This window comes from Eleutherodactylus coqui, chromosome 1 (genome assembly GCF_035609145.1).
Source record: "Eleutherodactylus coqui strain aEleCoq1 chromosome 1, aEleCoq1.hap1, whole genome shotgun sequence".
NCBI classification, from domain to species: Eukaryota; Metazoa; Chordata; class Amphibia; order Anura; family Eleutherodactylidae; genus Eleutherodactylus; species Eleutherodactylus coqui.
This window is the reverse complement of record NC_089837.1, coordinates 365,976,705-365,992,156: the sequence shown is the minus strand read 5'-3', so window position 1 is coordinate 365,992,156 and position 15,452 is coordinate 365,976,705. Positions and strand designations below refer to the sequence as shown.

Sequence of the window (15,452 nt, the reverse complement as noted above, 5' to 3'; positions counted from 1 at the left end):
CCCTACCCCTCAGCATGCTGTATTACCAGTGATTTGATTTCACAGGCAGGAAATAAATTGGCGCAAGACTGCAGGCCAAATATAATTTTTGCCCTTTTTGGAAAACGAAAGGCCCCATTGCCTCTAGTGAATGAATTATCTAAGTTTAATAACTGTGCTGTGTCCCTGCTAATGTGTCACAGAACGTGAAGGTAGCAGAGTTATTATAACTCTTGGAGAGCAGGTATTTTTTTCCCAATTAAGGAAAGCAAATGGCGAAGCCAGCAGTAAAGCGTAGCTGGGTGCGTCTGATTTAGCAATGTTGTTCACGCAGCTCACACGTGTCCACCGCCCTTAGGACGGACAGAGGCTGGACAAATAGATTTGTTTTCACTTTTTTTCCACCAAAAGGCAGCACTGCGTATATTCAATGAACATGAGAAGTTTAATAACTGTGCTGTGTCCCTGCTTATGTGTCACAGAACGTGAGGGTAGCAGAGTTATTATAACTCTTGGAGAGCAGGTATTTTTTTCCCAATTAAGGAAAGCAAATGGCGAAGCCAGCAGTAAAGCGTAGCTGGGTGCGTCTGATTTAGCAATGTTGTTCACGCAGCTCACACGTGTCCACAGCCCTTAGGACGGACAGAGGCTGGACAAATAGATTTGTTTTCAGTTTTTTGGCAACAAAAGGCAGCACTGCATATATTCAATGAATAATAACTGTGTTGTGGCCCTGCCTATACAATTCTTTCCCTGCAGTATCAATGGAGGGTGCAATGCTCTGCAGAGGCGATTTTGAGAAGCAAAAAAAAATGCAGCACAGCTAACAGCAGCCTGGACAGTACTGCACACGGATAAATATGGCCCTAGAAAGGACCGTTGAGGTTCTTGAAGGCTACACTCACTCCTAACACTCTCCCTGCCTATGCAGCACTTCTGTCCCTAATGCCAGGTGCAACGGTCTGCAGAGGCGATTTTGAGAAAAAAAAATTTGCCACTGCTAACAGCAGCCAACACACAGCTATCAGTGGCCCTAATAAGGACCTTTGGGGGTCTTGAAGCCTACACTAACTACCAATTCTTTCCCTACAGCAGCTCCGGTACAAACAGCACTGTCCCTCATCTAACTCACACCGCATCTGAGGCGAACCGCGGGAGGGGCCGACTTTTATGTTCGGGTGACCACTGATCTTCCCAGCCACTCACAGCAGGGGGGTGGTATAGGGCTTGAACGTCACAGGGGGAAGTTGTAATGCCTTCCCTGTCTTTCAATTGGCCAGAAAAGCGCGCTAACGTCTCAGGGAAGGAAGTGAAAATAACCAGAACACCGCATGGTGTTCGTTACGAATAACGAACATCCCGAACACCCTAATATTCGCACGAATATCAAGCTCGGAAGAACACGTTCGCTCATCTCTAGTGATCACCCCTTAGCTGTCTTTTTTAAGGTAAGATCAGATACATTTCTTGCAGTTGTTGTTCCTGATCAGATTTGGGCTTAAGACATTATGTTGCAAAAGCTCTACTAAAGTAATGATAGCAATACAATCTTAAGCATTAGGCTAACTTCACACGGACGAGCGTGATACCGGCCGTGAATCATGTCCTGATATCGTGCTCACCAACATGTGAATTCCCCTTGGATGCAAGGCATTTTTGTAATAAAACCACCTCGCCTTCCTTCAGGGAAGAAGCGATCCTCTGCCGTGGTGGAGGATCGCAAAGTTTCTCTTATTGCTTTCAATGGGGAAAGCTCGCATTGCACCGTGTGCAATGAAAACAATGGGAGATGCAATGTGAGAGCACGCACAAAGATAGAACATTGCTCAGGTGTATGATGAGCCCATTCACAATGCACAAATATTGCGTGATTTTCTCACGCGTATGAAGGCAGCCTTACAATAAACAACATATACATTAGGATTTTGAAATGTAATCTGTCTGTGATCTATTGAAGTTTCAGACAGCAACTTCATGGAAATCCAAATAATTCTTGATCATTTCCATACAAAAGTTTACATATGCTTTATTGCAGAATGAATGAGTTACTTTATGTTGGGCCAACACAATGTGTATTTTTTAACAATGAAGAATATTGAGAACAGATGGTAATGTTCTTTTATAATAGATTTTACTTCCTGAGAATAGCGGTCACAATGTCCTTTATGCACAATCTATGAACCAGAAATATATTCCCTGGATATCATAAGGTCACCTCCGAAGTTGATGTAAGCTAAAGAAAACAATATAATTTGGTAATAAATGGTAAAGGTGCATTTGGCTAAAATGAATACGGAGGTGCTTCCAGACATCCAAACCATAAAGAATTATTGCTTAGCTCTCAAGTCATTTATAGTGTTGACAATATTGTATACATTAAAGTGTATTGAGAACAGATTTGAGCTATTCTAGGAAAGCCTGAGGATGAGGATTGTGTCATTGTACAGCATTTCAGAAATTGGGCTATTCTATATTCATTTCATCCCAGCTATATAAGAAAAAACTGCTAGTTTCCTTTTATAGTCAAATATATATTTTTTAGGAAATAAAGTTGATCTGATGTTTAGTCTTTAAGATATTATTTTCAAGCTCCTCCTTGTATTTTGTTCTGCTCTATTAATTTTTATAGTTTATCATTTATTATCTGAACATATTATAAATGGAGTTAATTATGAAGGTGTATTATGTCAACAGTGCAGATTACTAACTATTGAAGATATGCACATTTATATGGCTCATTGCTCAGGGAGTTGAAAAGCTCTAAAATGGATATTTCTACAATGTATTACACATAAAGATAGTCGCTTGTCAACAAATACAAGTTCATTCAAAAGAAGAAAGTATGGTTTAATAAAATACCAATAATGCAGAGATAGGCATACTGCTGTCATGAATTCCATTTTTCCAAGATCCATTATGATCTATTTCATAAATCCCTTATGATCTGTTAGAGTTTATTATCCTCTGGTTTTTTTCTAACTCTAATTGACTTATAATGAGATTCTCATGCTTTTCTCAGATATCCATATTTTCACTGGTGGGAATAGTATGCTATGATATTCTTACCATTAAAGGGCAGTGGAAACTTTATGGAAAACAGCTGATGCAGGTGTAAACAGAGCTGTATGGATTTATAAAGTAATTTGCTCCTTAATAACAATTTAATAGTACTATAAAAGAAAGAGCTTATTCACACTAGCGTAGGCGTTTTTACGTGCGCCCACCGGCACCAAAAAATTCGTGAATGGGCACATAAATCTGCTGTTTGTACGCCCATTCAGACAGCCTGGGCCCGGCGCATATACGCCGAGCCAAGGTTGCCATTGGGCGGGGGGAGTCATTTTAGCTCTGCTAAACAGCCTTCCCCCTTTCTGTCCTCTCGACGGCTTTCAGACAGGGAAGAGTGCGGGACAGGGCGGGAGCTAATGTGCTAAGCTCCTGCCCCCTCCCATTGCAAACAGCTGGCAAGGGCCAGAGAGAAGAAGGGAAGGGGGTGGAAGTTTAGCAGACATGCTGCTAAACTCCCTCCCACCTTTCTTCTCTGGCAGCTGTCATAGGCTCCCATAGGAGTCTATGGCAGCAGTTGTATTCTGGCCGGGAAGATATTTCCTGAACTATCTTTCCTGGCTGGCATAAAAGCACCCAGCCAAAATGTGCTCCTATGTGCTTTCTTGGCCGGCCGGACGCTGTTACGCAGCAGAAAATCGCCCATCTGATCTGATGCATTAGAATCCAATGCATCAGATGGTAGCGTATATCGGGCAGCTGCGAAAACAGTGACCGATATACGATCGTGTAAATAAAGTCAAATAGACACTTTTAGCGTTTTATAAAAAACAAATAATTATTTAAATGGCCAAAATTCTTACATGGTTTTTAGTATAAGGCTTTAGGTTTGCATGACTAAGCTACAAATGTGAAAGCCTTTTCACAAACACGATCCATTTGTTCCTCAGCTACAGGTGGTCCCCCAGACCTTTTTCCTTTGCATAAACAACCAGTGTTCTGAAATTTCTTGCTCCATGGGTTCTCACATGATGCTCATGACATGAAAGGCTACAGTAGCAAAGCTTTCTTCCCAAATCTTTACTGCAACGCATATTGCTTACCTATGGGTTTAACAGTTTTGTTTCTATATAACATTGGAAGTGTTTGTTTATTTTATAGTAACCCTGTATCATTATTGGACTCAACAGCAATGTGTGCATATGAAGAGTACTGGTAGGAAAGAAGCTGCTGATGTCATTACACTGTACAGGACTGACAAGTAGTGATGAGTAATTAGTCAAATCGGTTCATGTTGGTATCGGGCTGATTTCACAAAAATCACCGTGATTCGGGAAGGCCAATTCCAATTTTCATTAAAGGGGTTGTCTCGCGCCGAAACGGTTTTTTTTTTTTGGCATAGGCCCCCCGTTCGGCGCAGGACAAACCCAAGGGATGTGTTAAAATAAAAAAAAAATATTACTTACCCGAATCCCCGCTCTGCGACTTCTTCCTTCTTCCTACTTCTTCCTTCTCCAAGATGGCCACCGGGATCTTCACCCACGATGCACCGCGGGTCTTCTCCCATGGTGCACCGTGGGCTCTGTGCGGTCCATTGCCGATTCCAGCCTCCTGATTGGCTGGAATCGGCACACGTGACGGGGCGGAGCTACGCGATGATGCGTAGAAGGGGCGGAGCCAGAACGCCGCTCGTGCCCGGGCCAACCAGAAGGGAGAAGACCCTTCTGCGCAAGCGCGTCTAAAAAAGCAAGAAGACCCAGAAATTAGACGGAGCCATGGAGACGGGGACGCCAGCAATGGAGCAGGTAAGTGAATAACTTCTGTATGGCTCATATTTAATGCACGATGTATATTACAAAGTGCATTAATATGGCCATACAGAAGTGCTGAACCCCACTTGCTTTCGCGAGACAACCCCTTTAAGGTCAATGGGAGTATAAATATGGTTTCACTAATTTGCTCTCCAGAAGGTCCCCAATGCAGCCAAATTGCATGAAAATACAACCACACAAGCACAACTGTGCTCTTCCAAAAATTGGGCAATATAGTATACAGATGTGTAGAGGTCAATTTTAGCATGTCCACCACTGACAAAATCCTTACCCCTTGTTTTGTTCATATTTCCTTTTTATTGATTTATTTTTTTTAATTTGCTTTTTAGTGTAGTTTTATGTAACTTATCAGCTAACTTTGTTGTTTGGAGAAAACCACTACTAGCTACATAAAGCCTATAAATAATTTGTAGTGGTGGGACTGTCGGCTTTGAATGATGTCCAAAGCCACTGACACACACTGTGTGTATTTGCCGTTTCCCTATTTTTTTTTTTTTGTTTTATATTGACAAAAATAGCACTTCCAACTAAATAAGCCACAATCCCTGCCTGGAGGCCACAGAAAGCCACAATTTAATTTCCCAAACCCCATTGCTAGCTGTAAAAGGTCTGCAAATAATTCATAGTGGCTGGGCTGGCAACTTTGAATGACGTTTGGAGGCCACAAACTGGGAACTACAGTGTTACACACGCCAAGGGATAGTTTGTTGGTCTTCTTTGCTGCTACATACTTTGACAGCAGCAGAAATATACCCTTTCTCAATCTACAGACTATGTTTCTGATAGGTATACAAACCTGATGCAGTGTCTTTGCTCCCTCCAATAGAACCCCATTTAAGTTCTCTGCTGGTATACAAGCTTTCTGAGCCAGCAGCAATATAACCTCTGTAGAGTATCAGTCCCTATTAAAACAGAACACATGTTATATAGGCATATAAACGTGATGCAGCTATGTACAATTGTAAAATGGTTGCTGGTTGCACTGTGCCTATGTTATATATGGCTAGGTCATGTGATGCAGGCGTCCAATGAAACTGCTCCCCATATGCAAGATGGAGGACACATTTGGTGCCATTAGCAAGGTGTCCTGGCTGCTGATTGACTGCACACTGACCTCTGTTGTAAGCATTATGAAAAATCCAATTTTTCTACAATTTTCACAAAAAATCGGTTTGGATTTATCTAACACAATTTGGGGAAAATCGGAGCAATTTTATCACCTGCCAATTAAGACAAACAATGCTGCTGAGAGGATATAATTGAACATAACATCATTAAAACAAGATTTCCCATCAAGTATCTGGCATGTCTTGAATTTATGTCACAGTGACAGAATATAACACTAGGCGGAACTATAAACAAAAAGATAAAGGAAAGTCTCAGAAAAGCATTGAAAAATCAATCGAAAAACAAGATCTGGGAACTAAACAATTTAGAAAACATACAGATGTTCCCATCCTTACCTTTCCTCTGGAATTAACATATCCCAAGATGCTTGTCTCAAGATGACTAGCTTTGAAAGAGAAACAAAAAAAACATGATTTTGTGATTCTATGTTGAGATGTGTATATGTTATTAATGTCTATTGTTGTAATATGATTTACAACCCGTAAGGCTGACTGCACACGAGCAGGAATCCGCAATCATCACACGCGCAGACAATTCGCGGATTTCCACACCCATTGAAAAAATAGAACATTCGCATGTCCGCTCAGATGAGTTGATGGCGATTGTGATTCCCATGAGCGCATTTAAAATCGCAGCATGTTCTATTTTTGTCTGGACTCCACATGGAAGTCGTCCGACCCACAGCCAATTTGCAATTAACATTGTGGATAGGCCGTGGGTACCCACGTCATCGCCAAGCACCGGTGTGTGAAATACAAATATAATGCAAAAAAAAAAAAGTACTGCGCATGGCCGACGGTGAGCATCCTGAGTCATTCGCAGTACAGGAAGAGAAGGTACACGGGGTCATCGGCCGTGGTTAGAGTCGAATTCCGCTTCAGGCTCCCACATTTGGAATCCGACTCGTTTGTGTTCAGGAGGCCTAAAGGGTTTTGCTGTCACATCATGATGATATATTGAATTTGCATCATGAGACATTGGAGTCTTTAGCAAAACTGACATAAAGTCTGCATATACACACACATCTGCATATAGACATAGTTTCATTGGACTTTAATCTGATCATATGCAGCCACTGTTCCCAGGCGCTGTGAAGGGAAGCAGTTCTATTCCGCAGGTGGCTACTTTCCTCACAGAGCAGACTCACCGTCTAACACGATGTACTAAAAGGGGCTCTTAGTGCATTGGGTAAACACTATTATATGTCATAGCCCGATGCACTGAGAGCCTCTGCCAGTACATCAGGTCAAGGAGGGAAGAAGATGTAGAATAGAACAGCTTCTCTTCACAGCACTCGGGAATGGCAGCTGCATATAAGCAGGGAGAGCACAAGAACAAATAGAGTGGTGGGACAGGGTGGAGGCAGAGTGTTATGGAAATAAAGTATATCTAATAGAGACCCTTCATACACTTTTATACACAACACTACAGTTGTTTCTGCATATGTTCTGTAAAGAACAGGCACAGACTCATCTGGATGCAGCACCCTCCACTATTATACAGCTAGACGAAGACAGATTTCTCAGCCCTGTGTTCACCTACATGCATAGCAGAAGAGGGTTTATTTAAGAAAGGAAGAGAATAGGCTGATAAAACCTATTGCAAAAATAGACAAAACCTTCACTTGTAGCTGTGACTCCAAAGTTCAGCTCTGAGTCAACCTTGGGTTACAGATATAGATTTATCTTCCTACCCATGCATATGATCACGCCAAGCAAAAAAAATAATTTCGCATCACAGTATCTGCAAGTAGATTAATGTAGAAAAAATGTCCTTAAAAAGGCCTTGTGTAAAAAGTTCACTGATAAGCTTTTTCTCTCGTGTAACACATCATAAACGTCGATGTCAAATTTTTACCACAGTGATGCTTCTTCAATTTTATGTTGCAAGAAAGAGGTGAACATTGAATGACACTTTAAATATATTTGGATTACATTTTGAAATAAATCTTCATAAATATCCTAAAGTTGACATCTAGACATGGATTCTCTAAAATAGTTTTTACTGGAGAAAATAATCCCATACAATGCATTAGCTGTTGTGAGTGCAGCATTTTTCTATGTAGCATGTGTATATATAGTGGAAAAGTAAAGGTAATGGAACCAACTTTGACTTGTTTTCTTAGGTAGGAAATTCAAACTGAACTTTGGGGGGGTTTGACAGGAATTTGTCAATCTAAAAATTCAAGTTTTTCAAGGAAAATGTTAATATGCATCAGAGAACTACAATGTTCATTTAAGAAAAATCAACTTTACATATAGTTATTCATACAATTTTAACACTAGCGTCTCAATTTACTCTAACATTGTTTTGTAGCAGTAATTTTACTGCTAAAGACCAGCAATTTAAGTGATTCTATACTTCTATAACAAACACTTAATTCACGCTATAAGTTTCATACAGCCACATTTTAACCTGCATATATCATACAGTACATATAGGCACAGTTCTAATATCAAATTTAAAGACAAATAATAAGGGTGCCAAAGGAAACACACAAAATACCAAAAACATTAGAAGTAGTGTGTAAAACCAGTCTACAGCACACCAATAAGAACATGACCAATAAATAACAATCAAAGTTTATTACGCCTAAACACATAGGCACACATAATTGAAAAAATACTTAACCCTTTCCAATCCAATTTGTGTCCTGATTTTCCTGGGGGGGCTTACTCTTTTTCTGTCGTTATACAACGGCACTATCTGCTGGCTAAAGCCAGTACTGCATGAGGTGACATGTTGGATAGGCTCCGACAGCAGAGAGGCTGGCAATATACAGTAAGAGAACCCCGACGGATGTCTTCCAACATCAGAGCTGTACAGCCTTAAATCATAATTAGAGATGAGCGAGCACCAAAATGCTCGGGTGCTCGTTACTCGGGACGAAATTTTCGCAATGCTCGAGGGTTCGTTTCGAGTAACGAACCCCATTGAAGTGAATGGGCGACCCGAGCATTTTTGTATATCGCCGATGCTCACTAAGGTTTTCATTTGTGAAAATCGGGGCAATTCAAGAAAGTGATGGGAACGACACAGCAACGGATAGGGCAGGCGAGGGGCTACATGTTGGGCTGCATCTCAAGTTCCCAGGTCCCAGTATTAAGCCACAATAGCGGCAAAAGTGGGCCCCCCCCCCGCACTGTCAGCATAAAGATCGTTCTCCTCTGCCACAGCAGTAACAGCTGTGGCAGAGAAGAACGATGTTAGCCCATTGAATTCAATGGAGCCGGCAATACAGCAGGTTCCACTGAAAGCAATGGGCTGCCGGCGTGCGCGGGATGAATTGTCGGGAAGGGCTTAAATATAGAAGCCCTTCCCTGCAATTCATCCAGAAATGTGTAAAAATAAAAATATATACCGGCGTATAAGGCGACGGGGCGTATAAGATGACCCCCCAACTGTCACCTTATACGCCGGGAATACAGCGGAGCAAAGAATAAAAATCATTACTCACTTCCCCCGGCGTTCTGCGGCGCTGCTGCAGGATGTCGCTCCCTCCTGGTCCCTGGCAGAGCATTGCTTTCTGGACGCAGGGCTTGAAATCCCCGCCTCCAGAAAACACACATGTCTTCAGCCAATCACAGCCAATGACAATGATGTGATTGGCTGACGGCGTGTGTTAGCTAATCACAGTAGCTTTCTGGAGGCGGGAATTTCAAGCCCTGCGTCCAGAAAGCAATGCTCTGCCAGGGACCAGGAGGGAGCGACATCCTGCAGCAGCGCCGCAGACCGCCGGGGGATGTGAGTAATGAATTTTATTCTTTGTTCCGCTGTATTCCCGGCGTATAAGGTGACAGTTGGGGGGTCGTCTTATACGCCCTGTCGCCTTATACGCTGGTATATACGGTATATATTTTTATTGTAACACATTTCTGGATGAATTGCAGGGAAGGGCTTATATATTTAAGCCCTTCCCGACAATTCATCTCGCGATCGCCGGCAGCCCATTGCTTTCAGTGGAACCTGCTGTATTGCCGGCTCCATTGAATTCAATGGGCAAACATCGTTCTTCTCTGCCACAGCTGTTACAGCTGTGGCAGAGAAGAATGATTTGTCTTCTATATGTTCTCAATGGGGTCGGCGCTGCTGCCGCCGGCCCCATTGAGCGCATATAGAGAAGAGAACAGGAATTGCAGATCGCACATAGGTGCGATCTGCGATTTCTATGGCCTAAGAAGGACCGTTGGGGTTCTTGAAGCCTAAAATCACTCCTAACGCTCTCCCTATAGCAGCTCCGGCATCAACAGCACTTTCCCTGAACTATGTCAGAATACATCTGTGGCGAGCCGCGGGCGGGCAGATTTTAATACTCGGGTGACACCTAATCTCGCCAGCCACTCACTGCAGGGGGGTGGTATAGGGCTTGAACGTCGCAGGGGGAAGTTGTAATGCCTCCCCTGTCTTTCTATTGGCCAGAAAAGCGCGCAAATTTCTCAGGGAAGAAAATGAAAGTGACTCGAACATCGCGTGGTACTCGTCTCGAGTAACGAGCATCTCGAATACCCTAATACTCGAACAAGTATCAAGCTCGGACGAGTATGCTCGCTCATCTCAATCATAATGCTTCAGACGTCAGACAGTGGATTGGAAAGGGTTAAAATAGTGTGAAAAATACACTAACAATTACCAGTAGCGATTACTACAATACATGACCTGTACCCCACTCCCTCCAACAAAATTACGTACAAGCCACAGCTATGAATAAATATGCATGTAGCAAATACGTAAACCTGTGTGGCGACCCCCTAGAGGGTTCTCCAATATTTCCACTGCACACAAAAAACAATATAAGAATAAATAACCTCCATAAAGTGTCCGAGTGCCAAAGTGCTGAATACAAAGCAGCAAAATAAGAGCTACATCATAAATGACTCAAGAAGAAGAAAATCACAGGATCCCAAATTTTATAGCAATCTAAGGCACCAAATAGGTTAAATAACCAGGTTGGCCAAAGAGGGGCAGAGGCAAAAATCCCCATGTGTATCGCCCTATCCAGACAGTAGGGCTTAATCAGGGGTGAATGAACAGGATATATGTGTGCATATATATATAGAAAAAATACAAACCTCATTATTATGCATACCTGTGACAAGAGCCAAAGCAATATATAATATATATATAATATAATATATGCACACTTGGTTCTCAAGAGGTGATGACTGAAGTGTATGTGCCTGTTAGGGGCAGAGTGCTATATCATACACTGACTTCTATTGGCTGAGAATGGCAATATAATCTAGAATTAGTATGTAGCTCACGTGCTGCATGCAAAATAAGGCCTTAGTCAGATGGGCGTTTTTTCGCGCGATTTGCGGATCGCATGATGGATGCGCATCCGCAAATCGCGTGACCAGTGCCTGAAAATCGACCGAAAATCTGCTCCTAGCCGTGTTTCATTAGAAACGGGCCGGAGCTGTCCAGCGCATTGCATTCAATGGAGCCGGCAATACAGCGGCTCCATTGAAAGCAATGCGCTGCGGGCGAGTGTGGGATGAATTGTCGGGAAGGGCTGAGCCAATCAGGGGGCAGGTCTGACTCACACCCCCTTCACACCCACTGCAGGCCGGCCGCGCGGAACTCCGGCTGCCGGGAGCAGGTGAGTATGTATATTTTTTTTATTTTAACACTTTTCTGGATGAATTGCAGGGAAGGGCTTATATATTTAAGCCCTTCCCGACAATTCATCCCGCGCACGCCGGCAGCCCATTGCTTTCAATGGAGCCGCTGTATTGCCGGCTCCATTGAATTCAATGGGCAAACATCGTTCTTCTCTGCCACAGCGGTTACAGCTGTGGCAGAGGAGAAAGATTTGTCTTCTATATGTTCTCAATGGGGTCGGCGCTGCTGCCGCCGGCCCCATTGAGCTCATATAGAGAAGAGAACAGGAATCGCAGATCGCAGATAGGTGCGATCTGCGATTTCTGTTCTATAATTTATCGGACGAGCGCATAAAAAGCGCTCATGTGTCCGATACCATTGCAAAACAATGGTTTTAAAAAATCGCCAGACGCATGCGCATGCGCAAATCGCGCAAAAAAACGCCTGTCTGACTAAGGCCTAACCCATAGTTTCATCAAACAGCGTAATCCATACTTAAAGTGCCTAATATGGCTGTCAGTAGATAAACTCCTGTTATCCTATGTATTTATTACCAGCAGCATGTTATGTTCACTATGATACAATAATAGAAACACTACCAGTACGGATCAAATGACTGGAATGCCATGTACGTATATAGTGTCTTATCTGGAAGCTTGATTACAGATAACTGACACAATGTATGCAAGAAAAGCAGCTCACTGATTTCACAATAGCTAAATACATATGCTCCTAGCAAGCTGTAGTGGCACCTAGATCAAATGATGCAAAACGCCCCCAAAACATACAATAATGTAATAAATTACACCCAAATGAGATTCTATGCAAGAAGTCACCTTATCAGTTAAAATATTTATACTCTTGCTAGAAGCCTGATAGCGTGACATGTCATGGGAATACAAATCATAATAAACTATACTGAGGTATATAAATAATCTCTACTGGAGAGTGTTCTATCACTTAATATGCTCATGATGATCTGTAATAATGTCTCAAAAGGCTAAGTATGTTTAAAACACATGACAAAAATGAGAACCCATGGGTAAAGTCTATGTAAGTATGTGAATACAACGGCGCACTAAGGTTGCCTTAATACAATCTATAAGTATAGCCGGTGTAACTAAATAACCATCGGACGGAGTCCATGAATAATACGGAAACTGCAGCCATTGATCAGCTATATATATAAATGATAAACGGCCCATTAAATTGACACTGACTCAATTTGAAGATCCTGAGTTATGTTCTCAAATAATTTATTTCCCATGGTAGTATTGTAAATATTACACCAGACAACATACAGTCCCCGATAAACACAAATATACTACATAACAAACAAAACCTGGTTATTAATCTTTATATTAGTTTGGTGTGCAGTGCTAAGCCCTCAAGGGGTTGCCTTGCAGATTTACCTATTTGCCACTGCTACATGCATATTTAATTTATTCATAGGTCTGGCTTCTATAGAATTTTGGGGAGGTAGTGGGTACAGGTAACGTATTATAGTGACTTCTACTGGTAATTGTTAGTGTCTTTTTGACACCATTTTACATATTTTTATATTGTGCGCCTGTGTATTTATGTGTAGTAAACTTTGAACATTGTTCTTCATTGGTCATGTTCTTATTGACGTGCTATAGGATGGTTTTATACACAAACTTCCTAAAGTTTGATTGCAACCTGCATGGTATGGCTGCACGATCCAACCCCCCCTTGGTTCTAGTCAAAGGTAAATGATCATAGAACAACACTCATGGAGCTATACCAAAGTTTCATTTACCTGCTTGGGGTGGCTCTGCAGATCCTTTATTGTTCATCACTAAGTGGCACCTGAGGCCAAAAATTGGTCAAGACTTGAGATGAGCGAGTATACTCGCTAAAGGCAATTGCTCGAGCGAGCATTGCCTTTAGCGAGTACCTGCCCGCTTGAGACGAAAGGTTCAGGTGCCGGCGGCGGGCATGGAGCTGCGGGGGAGAGCGGGGCGGAACGGAGGGGAGATCTCTCTCTCCCTCTCCCCCCCCCCCCCCCCCGCTCCCTCCTGCTGACTGCCGCTACTCACAGCTCCCCCCCGCTGGCACCCGAACCTTTCGTCTCGAGCGGGCAGGTACTCGCTAAAGGCAATGCTCGCTCGAGCAATTGCCTTTAGCAAGTATACTCGCTCATCTCTAGTCAAGACAATTCAGGGTCAGCATTGGAAATGATACAACTGCTGCTGATTATGGATTTCCTGCCAATTAAAGGTGGACAAAAGGAGCCATAGAAACCTGTAGAAGGTGAATCTGGGGGTTAAATGAACAGCAACTCAGCAGCCTATTGCAAGCTATAGTATTTTTTGTTGATATACCACCGAAAGGTTTTGTAAAAAGGAATTATCTTTTAATGAATACCTATCTGCAAAGCAGCGCTGGTCTCCTGTAGCCATTGGCTTCAAGATTAGCCTTGAGGAACCAAAGGTCACCAATGCGAATATTAGTAAGTTAGATGCAGTCAATTGAATGCTATATATTTCCAGAATGCTTTATAGTGAATGCTATGTATTCCCAGAGAACCCAATTATATTGTTAATTTCAGAACTTTCAGATGTCATAAGGCTTTTTTGCATAGCATAACCAGAGTTGTAAAGTATGTGGCAACAACTTGTTTGCTATGTTTTCCAAGTATTGGGTATTTAAATGTTAAAGTCAAAGCTGAAACATTATCCAGTCGACACTAGAAAACCTTGTTCATGCCACTCTGCACTTTAAACATTCATTCTCAGCTTGATCTCTCACACTTTCATCTCTATTATTTTCCCTGCTCATAACAGAACCAATGTACTGTAAAATCATATAAATTTAAATAACCAATGCATATACTGACAGCTTGCCAGAATAATACTAAATTCACTAAGTCTGTTTTGATGAAGTGATGTTAAATCTTACACAGTCCCAAGAGAAACGCTTTGTGCACTATCATATGTTAATTCAAGTATGAATTTGCCAAATCAGTTTCAAATTAAATATACTCAGTGCTAGAAAATTGTGGCACAGAGCACACACCTTGCAGGAACAATTCTCAGCTGTTTGATGAATAGTGTACAGTTGTTTGCATGAAACAGATTGCTTTGGCTGACATGGAAGTGCAAATGATCAAATGTGGTGCCAATTTGTTGCCCTGCTAATATTGAATAAATGGCACTTCAGTGGTTGACAGATTTTTCTACCTACAACAAATGAAGAACGTTTCAAACACACATAAACACACACACTCATATGCCTTGTATATGGAAGATCATTTTCCTCATTTTAGTACTACTGTATATTCCTATTTTGGGTGTTCTGGAGAGTCAACATCCTCGTATACAGTTTGTAACTCTTTCTGACCCACTAAAGTGAGGCTCTACATTTGAAACCATTTCATCTAGTATAGTATCGTCTTTATATCTATTACTCCAGTTGTAGCAGGAGGGTTTATACTAACGGCAGGGAGCTTTCATGACTCCTTGAGATACTTCCATGGGAAAAATGTACTGCAAGAGGCCAAGCGCTCACCTGATTGATTGTACAACCTTATATTTGTTATGGGAATAATTATCATATTCCAGAAGATTTCACCAGTCTGCTCCAAATTGGTTATAATGAAAAGTTTCATGCATGAACATGTATTTGAGTCTGAGTCCTGTTTCGGTCGTTCTCTAATACTCTTCTGGTTTATTGTTAATATCACAGTACAGATATAGTTAAACAAGACGCACCAATTACGGACATGCCCCCCCAACGTCATAACAACTCATGATTGGCTTAGTATGTTGTGACTCTATGATTAACATATGTTAATGCCCCAGGTGTATGCCGCTATCAAACACGTCGCCTCTAACTAGATGAGAACAAACCACACTTAGGGTTTAGTCACATGGGCGCATCGGT

General features: G+C 42.0%; 1 protein-coding gene across 1 annotated transcript in view; it reads left to right on the top strand.

Moving 5' to 3' along the window:
- DMD (dystrophin) overlaps positions 1–15,452 on the top strand; it is a 2,524,637-nt gene that overhangs the window by 1,398,029 nt on the left and 1,111,156 nt on the right. The window lies entirely within an intron of this gene.